Here is a 14146-nt window from a genome sequence, read left to right as displayed (position 1 = left end):
TGTGTTTGGGTCCTTCAGCCACTGGTGGAATATGAATAATCCACAGAAACCTCATCAAAAGGAAGCCTTACTGTAAACTGACTGTCCTCCCAGCAAAAGGTCATCTTTGAGCTGGTGACCTCCCAGTCCAATGGGCAAGATGAAGGGCTGCCATTTTCCAGATGTCAGATCCAGAGATCGAGTGCTTTGCTTGAGGTTATGCTGTGAACTTCCTATGCAGTTGGGGGATTCTCCTCATTGCCAGAGCAGTTTCAGGAATGAAAGACCATCCTGCTGCCTCACTGAAGGGTTTTTGTTGTGGACTAACAGTTGAGCACACACGTGGCATTTTGCGGGGTGCTGAGGGTGAAGCTGTCACCCTGGCTGACTCTGCTGATGATCTCTAAAATTCAGAGTACATGTATGAGGACTTTTCTCCTGCTCACTTTTGAGCCCCGGATTAACAAAGCCCTGCAGCTCAGGCTCCTGCTGCACACACAGAGTGCCTCAGAACACAGAGGCTTGCACAGACTCTTAGGGCTGTTCTTGTTTCCCACAATTTTCTGCGTGTTTGTCTCTAAACGAACCATGAAATGATTCAGTGCCCGCATGTGGTTTTAATAACAAGCGTATGTGGGCAAATGAGAAAACACAGAATGTCTGACTGTGGAAGTTTCCAGCACACACAATGGGTTAAAATTGAAGTAGGTTTGTAGTACAGTGTTGGCAGAGTTGGTTAATTACTTTGGGTGAGATGATATTTTAGATGATCGGTTTCTCTCTAACCTTGTAACAACTGTTGAGTGGTGGAAGACTATGCTTAATTAAGGGCAGCTTTGGAGCAATAATCTCCAGCTTGATCTTTACTGGGATCTGATTGTTTTTCTGGGAAGTTTGTGTCATGTTGTTGGTTTTTCGGCTTTTTTGTTTGGCTGCTGCTGTTGATGGTTGTTGGGGGCTTTGGCTTTTTGAGAGAGAAAGAAAGAAACAAAGTGCAGCAAGTGGCTTTCTGATTGTGTTTGGCTGAGAGTTATGTCAAATGCTTATGCTTCCACATCTTGAAAACTACAACTCTTGTAGATCCATCATGGCTGTAGGTGGTCTTCTCAGAGTCCAGATCAATCCTCCCTTTGCCATGTATCTCATTTACAAAATGCTTCTGTGTCCTCATTATTATTTTGTTAGAGTGAAATAAGTTCTCAGATTTTTGAACTCTGCTTTTCTGTTCTCTTTTCCCACATCAGACATGCTCATCTGTGATCTTCCACACTTCACTGAAGGGAGATTTACATCCCACTGCCCTGAGATCAGAAGAAATTTGTTGCCATTAGACGAGAGAATCTCTCAGACTACTCTGAATTTCTGTTTTCTTTTGCTCCCACACCTGAAGGGTTAATGTTGGTTTAGACTTAAACAGCTTTTTCTAACAATCTGACTTAAGCTTGCTGATGAAAAGCACAGTGAGAATTGCCTTTAGCAGTCTTTGATGTCCTTGTGCAGGAAAGAGGGGGGGAAGAGCAATGGAAAAGCCACAGGAAGGTAAAATGATAAATAAAGACAAGTTCTTGAAAATTTTCTGCAAGCAGGAGAAGAAAAATCTGTTCCTATGCCCATGATGAGGAGGTGAAGCAGTAATGACTTAAATTGCTCTGGGGAACCATCCAACAAAGCAGCACCTGAGCTGATCATCTGTGCAGCCCATCCATCAGGAGAGGCTGCTGGTGCAGGTTAGACAGGCTGGGAACAGGCCCTGCCCTTGGTCTGTGGCCTTCAGACCTTATTTTCTCTGTCAGTGTAATTCCTGTGAAGGGCAGGTGCAGGTATAAGAGCAAAAGAAATGCCAGGAGCAGAGCAATTCCTCTGGCAGCTGTACTTGAGGTGTTGTGTAGAATAAGAGACTTAGGTAAAACAGGTGGCTAAAACCTTTAGAGTTTGTTAAATTCCATGTTTCTCCCGTTGTTATTAGAAGAGTTATTATTGGAAGACTTGTTTTTTCTCTGGGAGTTTTTTCACTGTCTTCAGTGTAAAAGTCCCTGTGAGTGTGGAGGTCCCTGAACTTGGTGCATAGGTGTGTTTATAAGCTGTGCTGTGCTGCCTTGGTTTCTTCCCAGTCATCTTGGAGCACCAAACTTGCTTGCACAGAGGAGCTACAGGAGTGTAACTCTGCTGGAAGCTCTGCTCAGTGTAGAGGTTAGAAATGACAGCACAAAAACTGTGGTAAAATTTGCTGTAAATCCTTCAGCCTCTATGTAGCTGACTTAAGTGAAGCTTACAAAAAGTATTCTTGGCCCAGGATTTTGAACCATCCAGGCACCTAAGCTGGGGAAGGCCCTGTGGGGTGTGTTTTTGGGGTACAGAAGGTTTCAGGAGCACACTGAGCTGAGGAAGAGCAGTTCCCACAGCTGCTCCTGCTTTCTGCCCCACTGTGGAACTGGATCCCACCCCAGGCAGTTTGTGGGACTTCTCACGAAGCAAGGGCTGCAGTATCCAGGCAAATACTTGCATGTTCCAGAAGGGAAATGCACTTCTCTGAGGCACAGACATCCCAAGGTGCTGCAGATGAGAACACCTGTATGCAGTTATTTTATCTCTGGGCTCATCGGGCCTTAGGAGCAGAGCCATATCTTAAAGGAGCTGTCACAGCAATCCTTGTTTGCCCCCAAGGTGTCTCCTGAAGTGCTCCTGCAGGTAATTAATCACCTGATAAAACATATTCTTTGACAGTAGGTGGAATTTGGAAATTAATTTGCACCCCTTAAATGAGGCTTCTAAAACTATAATTATCACGGAAGAGAGGAACGAGCTGTGTCAGGTGTATAAATGATTTATTTATCAATAATAAACTGTCACCAAAGTGGCACTGAGCTTGCAGTATCTGTGCTGCTTTTCTTTAAGGTGAATTAAGCAATGACATTTGCCTTCCTTCCTGTATTTGCAGGTCTTGGGGCAAATCTTCAGTTGCTTGTGAAGTGTTTGGTACAAAAGTGACCTGTGACAATATTATAGCTCCTTTCCAAAGTTCTCTTTCTTTAATGTGTGATCACTTCTTGCTGCCCCATCAATCCCTGCTGGATGTCTTATCCACTGAGGAGCCTCTGGCCTCACCAGAACTTGTGCAGCCCAGCTGGCCATTTGGATTTCTCATTATCTCTCCAAATGGTGGATTTTGTGAGTTGGATGTTGGTAGCAACAGGAAATAAAAAAGGGAGGAAGTTTTAACTCGTTGACTGGACTGCATATGGAATAAGTTACCTGGAATAAGAGGAAATCCAAGATATCTGATTCTCTCTCTCCATTTTTTTAATGGTACAGGTTTAAAGATGTAGGTTGAGACAGAGCAATTTTTAAAAATTCAGATAAATGTGAGAACAGTAACATTTTAAAGGCAAATAATTTACAAAAATATTTACCTTCAAAAATACCCTTTCAAAAATGTGTTACCAAGGTCTTTGACTGTGCACCAGAGCATCTAAAGACTTATTTTAGCTTCATGTGCAAAGGGGACATGGGCTTCACTGCAGCCTTCCCTGCAAAATTGCCACTAACAACTGTTCTAGCTGCTCCAGCTGAAATGTATTTGTTGCTGACAGTGTAATTGGCTGGCTTCAAAGGGCATACAGTGCATGTAGTCTGTGGGACATGGAAGAAAACTGTCTCATTATTACATATTAATCTGGCATTATTGCTGCATTTATTTCTGAAAAAGCCCAAGAGGATTTCTATTCATTTGTGTCACGCTGGCTTCTCTGATGCACAGCTCCAGGGAAGGGCCCTGCCTCATTATTTCCCCCAGACTTGTTTGCTTGGAGTTGAGCTGACTTGAAAAAGGTGTGAGGGTGCTCAGCATCACTGGCTTGGTGCAAAAGCTCTGCACACAGTGAGATTTCTTGAGTTAAAACCCCTTGAGAAAAAATGGAGCAAGGGTGCAATCAGTTACAGTGCCCTTCTGATTTACATTTTAGCTGTGCCATTTCCTGCACCACAAGTGACTTCTGCTGCAAAAGCATCACAAACACAAACAAAACAGGGTGCCATTCAAAAAAAGCCCCTGTGATTAAATTGGCAATGCCATATTGTAGCTGTGAGAAATGACAGATTGCAAACAACTCGTGTGAGCAAAAAAACACTTGTGATTCTGGCTCCTCACTTAGGGGTGTGAGCTGGAATAATGCTCTGCAAAATCCTTTCAGTATAAACTAACATGTTTCTTCTTTTAAGTTTTACCACAAGGTATTTGTGCTGTATTGCAGAGGTTTTTGGAAGTGTGCTGGAAATATTTTTCATGCAAAGCAAGTGGCAAAAATTAAACCTTCAGGAATGCAGCTGAAGGGGCAGCCCAAGCACCCTGAGCATGTCCTGGTTTGCTTGAAATATGGTTGCCCTTTCCAGGCACTCAATTCGTCTTGAGGCCAATTTTCACAGTGCTCAGTGCAGAAATGGCTGTTATGACATGCCTTGAACCAGCTCTGGTTCAGCTTGTGTAAATTCTGCATGTGGGGTGCTTTTGGAGCTGACAGGTGGAATTTTATTGTGATCCTATTTAACTATTCTACCACAGTAAAGGCTTTTGGAATTTGTTTTACTGAGTTGCTCTGTGTTGCAAAGCAAAAGCATGAATTTTTAATTTTTTTTGTTGTTTTTTAATCACATCTTGTAAAGGCTCTTGTTCAGGGTAGGATCTCCACAGTGTTCAGCTGGTCTGTGGGCACAAACCATCATGTCAGGGTCTTTTGTGTCTACAGGAGATTTCCAACATAACAGGCTGTTTTCACCATGCTCATCAGCATTTCAGAGTGAATTTGGGAACCTCCTTTCCACCCCAGATTAGTCCTGGGCCTGTGACAATAATGGAAATTCCATGCCCATGGCAGGGGGATTGGAATGAGATGATCTTTAAGATCACTTCCAACCCAAACTGTTCTGTGGGTCTATGACTTCCAGACAAACTCAGGTCATTCACTGGCATCAGGTCAGCTGAGTGTTTAAAATTGCATGTGAGAACACAGAATCTGCACAGTTCTGCAGGTTTCTTAATTCTTTTCATGATCCCAAAGCCCACTACCAGCACATGGTGATACTATTTAAAGAAAGGTGTTAATGGAATTATATCCTTTGATTGAAAGCCACAGTTGATTTTTGCTCTTGTATGAGTTCTGCAGATTTTGGTTGTTTTGTCTGAAGTGGTCTATTAGCACTTGCCCTGAGATAAAAATTGCTTTTTAAGTGAAGAAAGGATTTTGGCATGAGTCAGAAAATCCCAGGGAAGATAAATGAATAGTGTAATTAAAATGCCTTCAGGCTGAAACATTACGGGAATTGTAATGTATAGTTTGCTAATCTCATTAGAAAAAATCCTGGTGTAAGTCACCTGGTTATATTATATGCTGCTAACACCAGCCTGCTCCTTCTCAGCCCAAAAAGTTACAAAATTACACTGCAAAAGGCACTTTGACATCAGCAATGCAAGTGTATTAGGCAGTAGCATTGCCTTCCTTCCTTTTCTCTTTGGTTCTTAGTTTGCTTGGTAATTTTTCTTTACTGCACTGCCTGGTGTCCAGTTCCCTGAGTCCAAGTTGCAACTTCTGGGACACCATATCTTTGAACAGGATGAATATTTTTTATTTCAAATGCTGCTTCACAGTTTTGTTGAATTAATTTAGGCAGATATATCCCAGCCAGGCTCAGGGTGAAAGGAGCATTATCAGTGCATTATGGAAACTGAGTAGCACCCAAAATAAGGCATCCAATCCATTAATGAGGCTGCAGGAATAGAAACAAATAGAGAAACCTAAGGGTTGGTTTCTCAAGAAGTTTCTACCCTACTGTCCAGTGAAAAGGTGAAATTTCAGGAGATTCCTCATGGCTAGGGAATGTCTTGACTATTTCTCCAAGCAACATTTTTGTGTTCACTTTTTTTTCCTCTCAAGTATTGCCTGTTAGCATGAAAATTATTTAATTGCTGACTGCTTCCCAGCTGGAAAACAACTGGGGAGACTGTGGTCCAAATCATATATATGTAAATGCCATTGATTTTGTCTGTGTATTGCAGTCACAATCCTGCACCTACCCACACAACCTGAGCCATGGCACTGTGAGTTTGTGAATGTACCTGTGACAGCAGGGAACTGGCAAATCTGCTGTGATGGGCATTTGACATGGCTGCAAAGCCAGTGAGGAAAAGAAATCATCTCAGTGAAACCTTCTGGGTGCAGAATTTACATGGGTTGAAGCTGTGGGAGCAGCATTTCCCATCCCGTGGCATTTCCCATCCCTCTGGAGGCCGTGCTGCAGTGGGCGTGCAGCTTGGCTTTCTCCTTCTGCTGTCAATGTTTTCCACAGAAGGAGGTTCCTTAAAGGCACCATCAGTGCAGCAGATGCTGTGCTCAGACCTGCTGTGTGTGAGAGAGAGAGAGAGAGAGAGAGGCAGTGATGGGATCTGATCCCATCGTGGGGCCCTGCAAGGCCCTGCTTGGCCGTGGTGCTGGAGCTTCTTGGTGGAGCTCCAGTCGTGTTGCTCCCTTGGCTTGTCCCCTCTTGGGTGCTTGAGATCACTTTGAGCTCCTCACTGTGTATCTGAAGGAGCACACAGAAAAGATTAGTCAGTTAGCTGGCTTTTCTCATCAGTCACCTTGTTGGTTGCAGCCCCAAATTAGCAGAACACTTTGTTCGGGCTTCAGCTCTACAAAACACTTTGGCCCAGCTCCAGCTCTGGAAGAGCTTTTGGATTAAAGGGAAGTTGGGAGTGTGAAGAAGAGCATGGAGTTTTGAGAACTTGTGCTTGGTATTTAACACTTTAAAGGTTAATTTTCTTCCCATTCAGCAATAGTGAAGGCTGTTGTCATGGTGTAACCCCAGCTGGCAGTTTATCCCCCACCTGGGGTGGGGGAAGGATTGGAAGGGACAAAATGCTAAAACTTGTGAATGGATTCAGATTCAGGCAGTTGAACAGGTGAAGCAAAAGCCAAGCAAAGCTACACAAGGAATTCATTCACTGTGAGGACAGCAGGGACATCTCACCTGGTGGGGACTTGGAAGACAAATACCATCCTCTGAACATCCATCCCCCTTTCCTCCTTCTTCCCGGCATGACACCACATGGTCTGGGATGTCCCTTGGGGTGGTTGGGGTCAGCTGTCCCTGCTGTGTGTCCCCTAACTCCCTGTGCACCCCCAGTGGGGTTAGGATCAGGAAGGGCCTTGTCTCTGTGTGAGCCCTGCCCAGCAATAACTAAAACATCCCCGAGTTATCAACACCATTTCCAGCACAAATCCAAAACACAGCCCCATCCTGGCTGCTGGGAAGAAAATTAGCTCTAGCACAGCTAAGCATGTGCCTAAGTGCTTTGCCAAACGTGGAGGGGATGATTTATATGGTAAAGTGGAAACTTGGTAGCATCTACTTTGGCGATCACAGCTCCAAGCAGGATTTCACAGAAGGAGCCTGAGCTGCTGTGGTGCTTGCAGTTCTGTTCCCTCAGGCCCTGCTGATGGCCCAAAGCTGCTCCTGGGCTGTGTGAACAGGGCTGCAGGATGAGCAAATGAGCAAAATGAGGGTTTGTGTGTGCTGGGATGTTCCAGCTGTTTAGCTGTCTTGCCCACTAAAGCACCCTTGTTGCCCTTGATCTCATTCCCAGGCTTTTGCAGCCTCACACACTTTCCTCCCATCTGAGCTGGGTAACCAAGTGTGAGAATTTGTTCTGGTTTAGCTTAATGGTTAAACATTGTGGCTATGAGAGATTCTCAAGGCAGACAGACATGAGGTGCCTGTATGGAGTCATGCAAAGGAGCTCAAAGGCTTATGATTAAAGCATCTTCTCCATAACTGGATTAAAACAAATCATTGAGAGTCGTGACTTTTATTTCCACAGTTCTTACACTGTGATGCCATTGTACAAGAGGGTTTAGGCTCCTTTGAGGCAGCCTGCAAGACCCTCCCTGCTCTGTGCACGCTGGATTTGTGCAGCCAGCACAAATTGAAGTTTTTTCCCAGCTTGCTGACAGGCAGGAAGTTGGGGGATGCAGCCTTTCCCAGGGGCTGGATTGCCATGGACGAGGCTGCACGTGCACACCTGGGAGGGCAGAGGGTCCCAGGTGGCCCAGCAGTGTCCAACCCCACATCCTACAGCTGCTACCTTGGGCTGGGGCTGGAAGAAATGCTCCATTAGGAGCAGAGTCACTCTCCAGCTGCATCAGCAGGGAGGTCTGCTGGGTCCAGGGGGCTTCCTGTTTGAATAGTTAGAGTCTGCAGAATTGGTTAAACTGTCAGAAAAGAGTTATAGAGGGTAAAAAAAAATAAAAATAATAACAAAGGAACCATCCTTCCTGTATCTGTACATGCATTGTCTAACTGCTCCTCTGGGATCAGCCAAATGCTTGCTGGGATTTTTCAGCTCACTGTAATGAGGTTTAGATTAGGTCTTTTGTGATGTAGAATCAGATTAAAGTTTGTGGAATTGTAGCAGGAAAGTTTTCATAGGTAAAAGTTAAGGTGGTAGGTCATTTCACTTCTGCAAGATCATGTCCTGTGGTTGGGCAAAGGTAATGCAACTGTTTATTAAAACAGCTGAAAATGACACCCACAGAAGGAAACTTAGCAAAGCCTCATTTTGTGAGATACGAATTCCGAATCTGAAGTAAAATACCTTTACATGAAGAGTATTTCCTGAATCTGACATTAGTCTGCATTCTTTCTCTCTGCCACATGATGGAGATAATGGTGTAAGATACACAAACAGTACTGCACAGGCCTTACACTTCAGGGACAGAAGTTTTAGCTTGGTTTATAGTAGTTGTTTCATTAATGTTGGTTTTGCACTACCACTGATGGAGTAGTTTTCTCAATAATATCCATGAAGTGTTTTGTTTAAAACAATGTTTGCTTATTTTTCTTTTTTGGTACAGTTTGGATTTTTCCTTTTTTTTCCTCCACAAGGGCAAAGAAGCAGGAATACCCTTACCAAATAACCAAGGGTACTGATGCAGCAAAATGCCAAAGTCTGTATTTGGTAAAACATTCAAAAAAACTTGGTTAGCTTACGTTAACCATATTGGGACTTAAATTTTTATTTGAAAGTTGATGGTTTGGGCTCAGATATAATTAAGGATGTTGTGTATTTCTGTAAAAGCAGGGAATTTGCAGCAGTTCCTGTTAAAGAAGTTAAAAAAAAAAAGGAGATTCTAGAGCCTGCTCTCACCATGAGTGGGGTCTGTGCATTCTGGTAGAATCCAGATTAGTTGATTTTTGTGTTGTGCTGTAGAACCTTTGCATCCACCCTCTCCTCTTTTCTCCATCTTTAGCATCAGTCCTGATCCAGAAGCTGTCAAAGCCACATGTGCAAAATTCCCAGTGATTTCAATGCCTTTGGACCAGGCCAGTATCCAAAGGCAGAGATGAATTTCCTCTTGGAAATTTTTTTTTGAGTGATACTCAGAAAACTTCTGGCAAGGGATGTATTTAATTTTTATGGAGAGAGCTGCTGTGTGATATTTGTAATCATAATGTAGTAACAAGACATTTGTAACAGAACTGGTATAGGTTGAGATATATCCAAGATGGGAGAAACACATGTTTCTTCCCAGTCTGGTTTTTTTTTTTAAATTTTTTTTCTTGTGGCTGTTACTCTGAGGACAAGAGTTCCTTTGCTGATGTCAGTGCAATTACAGCTGCACTGTTTTCCAATTTCTTAGACTGAATATTTGCTGGATGAAGCAATACTCTCACTCCTCTCCACAGATCCACCTGCCTTGTGATTCAAACATGCTGTCTTTGAGTCAAATTCTGGGTTCAGTTTTGGGCCCCTCACTACAAGAAAGACATTGAGGGGCTGGAGCTTGTCCAGAGAAGGGAAAGGAGCTGGGGAAGGGTCTGGAGCACAAGGAGAGGCTCAGGGAGCTGGGGGTGCTCAGCCTGGAGAAAAGGAGGCTCAGGTGGGACCTCCTCACTCTCTACAAATCCCTGAAAGCAGCAGCCAGGTGGGATCAGTCTCTGCTCCCAGGTGACAAGTGCCAGGGGGAGAATAAAAGGCCTCAAGCTGCACCAGGGGAGGTTCAGATTGGGCAGCAGGAAAAAATTTATTCACTGGAAGAGTTGTCAAGCATTGGAAGAGGCTGCCCAGGGAAGTGGCTGAGTTCCCATTTCTGGAGGGATCTAAAAGCATGTAGATGGCACTTGGGATGTGGTTTAGTGATGTGCTTTGCAGTGCTGGGTTAACAGTTGGACTCAATGATCATAGGGGTCTTTCCCAACCTAAATGATTCTATGATTTTGTGAATCTATGCTGCTTGTTTAATTCCTTGTGCTTGGGTCCTTTTATAACCTGCAGAATTCTCACTTGAGGAATTGTTCAACTCTGATACTGCAAGTCCATCACTCCAGTGCCCACCAATGAGTGGAAACTAGAGTTTCCAAGTTTGTATTTAGAGGCTATTCCTTGATAGGTACCTTCCATAAGGCATCTTAAAAAATATATTTATATCTAAAATGCCCCATGTATGAACAATGTCCATTAAAATGCTCTCAGAGTCAGGGAACTGATGCTGCCCAGACTGTCTGTGTGTGCACCCACGGGTCGATGTAATAACTCCTCCAAATGTTGGGAGATTTCCCTCAGAAGACTTCTTCCAGCAATGCTGCTCTCCATGCTCTTGGGTTCTGCTCCTGTTTCTTTCATGAGAACAAAGATTAGTCCTTCATGCCCCTAAACTCAATGCATGTGCATGACTTAAAGGCATTACCTACCAATAAATGGGAGATTAGCTGCGGCTTGTGCGTTTCCTGATCACTGCAGGTTTTTTCAGATGGCTCGTTGTTATCCCGTTTCCTTTAACGATGGGACACTTTAATGAGTTTGCCATCTGACATACATCTGCTTCCTGTTAAACAATACCTTCATTCTTCTGGAGCTGCTAAACTCATCTTTTATCCTACAAGATTTTTATCTGAGCCCTGAAAACAGCATGTACCAATCGGTGTCAGCATATTTGTTTACTTGCTGAGGGGTTTTCTTAATATGTTGTTGAAAATTAATAGCAAAACAGGCATCTCCTTTAATGCTTATTTGTTGGAAAATGGGAGAACATGGGTATTATTTGTGTAATTAGGGGCTGGTCAGTGCAGCTCATGTTTGAAATCCAATAAAATCGAATTTTGTGGCTGACAGTATACAATCTCTAATAGTTATTCTGTTCTCCCAGCAGAGTAAGAAAGAGCTGGTTCAAGAAGGGGTGTGGGGTGGAATGTGAGGCTGTTAATGTTGTTTCTTTGAGGAAAGAGCCTTCAATAGCTCAATGATGGTCTGTCTCACGCGTGTGCAAAGTTAGGGCTCTGTGATCATCAGCATCTCTTAAATCAATCCAGCCTGCATTGAGTTTGTGCATCTGCCTCAGTGCCTCTCTTTTTCCCATGTTTTGGAAACATGCACTCGTGCTGGATCTCTGACTATGTCTTTCCCCTTTGCTGGTCAATATTGCCCCTGCAGAAAAACATTTTTTGCTTTATTTGTCTTTGCTTTTTTAATCACAGAACCTTTTTCTCATGGAGGAAAAACTGAATTTTCCTTTTACTTATCTTTAGTACGTAATATGCCCTATAAGTTGCTTTTATAATGACTGTGTGATGCTATTTAAGAGGAAATGTGGATGTGAAGTTCTGCCACACAGGTCCACAGGACGTCTGTGAGAATGGCTTGTAACCAAATTAAGCAACCCTGTGGGGCACATAATGTTTTGTCTAGGAAAGGAATTTAGTTCCAACCATTCACATATGCCAGGTGACAAGTGGAAATACTTTGGGGTTAGAGCTGGGGAAACGTAGGAAGCAAGGTGCAAATATTTATTTGAGAGTTAGCAGATGCCTGAACCAGAAAAATGACTATAAATCTGGAATTTTGTACTTCTTCCCATTTATAGCTTGCAGTTTTCTCCCAGCTCATACAGGGTTAATGTTATTTGCTTGAAAATGAGGGAATTGCTGATTACTTCAGGTGGCTGCTGGTGCATGATCTGAAACCTTTGTTTTAATTATACTCTTGGCATTGTTGAGATTGATGTTTCTACCACCCTAAGCACCATTCCTTTGCCTCTGGCAGTGCTGCAGAGCTGGTGTTCAGCACTGAAGGAAGGGCTGTGAAAAGTTGTTTGTTGCAAATACAACTTGATCGTTTTCCCTGTGATGGCTGAGCTTCCCGTGGGGCTCCTCCACCTCTCTGGCTTGGTGGTGCTGTGTGTGAACTTGGTCCTTCACTGTTTTCCTTAAGGAGTGGAGCCAAAACCTCTTCCCTGGTCATTGCTGTGCCAAAGTTGTTAAACCTGCCTGAAAAGCTTTGTTTGTTTTTGCATCAGTGTTTATTAACAAAGCCCTCCATCATTTGTTTAACATATAAACTTGTCCATTCTTTCACCACGCTCCCAACCTTCCATCTCACAGAGCTGCAGGAGCACAGCTGATGGCTTTGACAGTCTTTCATTCATGTTCAGGTTACAAATTGCCTTTTTATAATTCAGTTCCTTGTGGAGTCTGCAGTTTTTCAAGGAGGGCCTGGGGGACAATTTTAATTGAAGCTTTGCAAGAAAAGTCCACTTTGTCAGCTCTGGGGTATCCTATTGATGATGGGTCCTAGACACCTTCACCTTCAGTCAGCAGAAAAGCTGTGAAACCTCCAAATCTTCTTGGTGGTGGCTATTGCTATGACCTCTGATGTGACCAGGGGCCAGCCTTGCCTCATTTCATGCTGTCTTTTCAAAACCCATCCTGGGGAAAGTATATTTATAGCTGGAACATCAGTTTATCCTCATCCAGATGTATTGGGTAAGTGTGTGATGAATTTTATGAGGGCGAGACACTGAACCAAATTTGCTGGGATCATTAACAGAGATCTTTAACTCCAGTGGGCTGACAGGATGGTTTTATTCTGCTTTAGCTTGAACATATTAAAAAACCCTTCTATCCTTTATAAAGAAGCTAGAAAAGAAAGGGATTGTAAAAGGGATTTGGGTAAAGGGGAGATTTTTCTGAAATTTGCTGTGTATGTATCCTTAGAAAACAGTATATTTTTGCTATACAGAAGTGGGTTATTAGACAGACTTTTCTTTGCAATTACAGCAGAGAAGGCACAGTTTGGCACAGCAGCTCAGTACTCTTCATAAATACAGATTGGACAGTGATGGCCCCTCTGTCCCTGTCCTGGTGAGTGCAGGTGACAGGTTGGGTGCAAGTTTGAGAGCTGCCCCTCCATGATGAAATGGGTTCTCCCTGAATGAGCAGATGTTCTTGCTGCTGGCCTTTGTGACATTCACACTCTAAAAATCCCCTTCAGAAGTGTTTGCTTTCCTCCCATTGCTGTTAATGTAGGGAACAGTGGGGTGTGGGTGAGAGCAGTTCCTGGGATGGAGGTGCATTTTCAGGAACACTGAGAAAGCTCCTACAAGGTGAGCCTGTTCCTCCTCTGGCTGTTTATGCCAACCTCTCCTCCAGTATTTACTCTAAGGTTTATAAAAATAGATAAAGTCTTCTGGAGAGCAAAGCCTGCTGAACTGGGGACAGGGAAAACCTGAATAAACAAACATGTGCCACAGATTAGTAAGAACATCTGTAGGTTTTATATTGTTTTGAGAACGCATACCACAGTTTTTCAATTCTTATGCTTTTCTAGTTTCTCCCTTTCTTTCTGTCTCTGTCTTTTCTTCTTCTTTTTAAATATATTGCTAATAAAGGTTGGAGGTAGGAAGCACAGCTGGACTCTGCATGACATGCCACTGTTTAATTTCTAGCTCGGAGGATAAGAAGAAGAGTAGTTTTATTGTATCCTAGAAGAGAATAAAGCCACATGCAAATTCCAGCCATGGACATCTGTTTCCTCTTTGTGTGAAAGAATTCTCATATTTGGAAGGGAATCCCAATTCTGAAGGGGCTGATGAGGTTTTGATTTTTTTTTTCTTTTGGTTCTTTCCCCCATTCTTTGCCACTCCTTCAGCTTGCTGCCCTTGCTCTGGCTGCTGTTTTCCTCGGGACAAAGTCAGCTTGCAATTTACCATCAGATATCAACTGGATGAATTTTCAGTGTTATATATACACAGTACTTTAAAGTGTTCTGTTGTAGCTACAGAGAGCATTATTAAGTTCCTCCTTAAATTTCTTTTATTTAATTAAACAGTATTTGGTGGGAGGACTT

At 43.2% G+C, this 14146-nt stretch overlaps 1 protein-coding gene across 1 annotated transcript in view; it reads left to right on the top strand.

Annotated features, from left to right (window-relative positions):
* Nucleotides 1-14146, top strand: part of SLC25A26 (solute carrier family 25 member 26) — an 81549-nt gene that overhangs the window by 38592 nt on the left and 28811 nt on the right. The gene's annotated exons all lie outside the window — the stretch shown is intronic.

Source organism: Melozone crissalis, unplaced genomic scaffold (genome assembly GCF_028551555.1).
Source record: "Melozone crissalis strain CALT ecotype California unplaced genomic scaffold, PUWL_Pcris_2 ptg000029l_1, whole genome shotgun sequence".
In the NCBI taxonomy this organism is placed as follows: Eukaryota; Metazoa; Chordata; class Aves; order Passeriformes; family Passerellidae; genus Melozone; species Melozone crissalis.
This window is presented reverse-complemented; position numbering and strand designations above follow the sequence as displayed.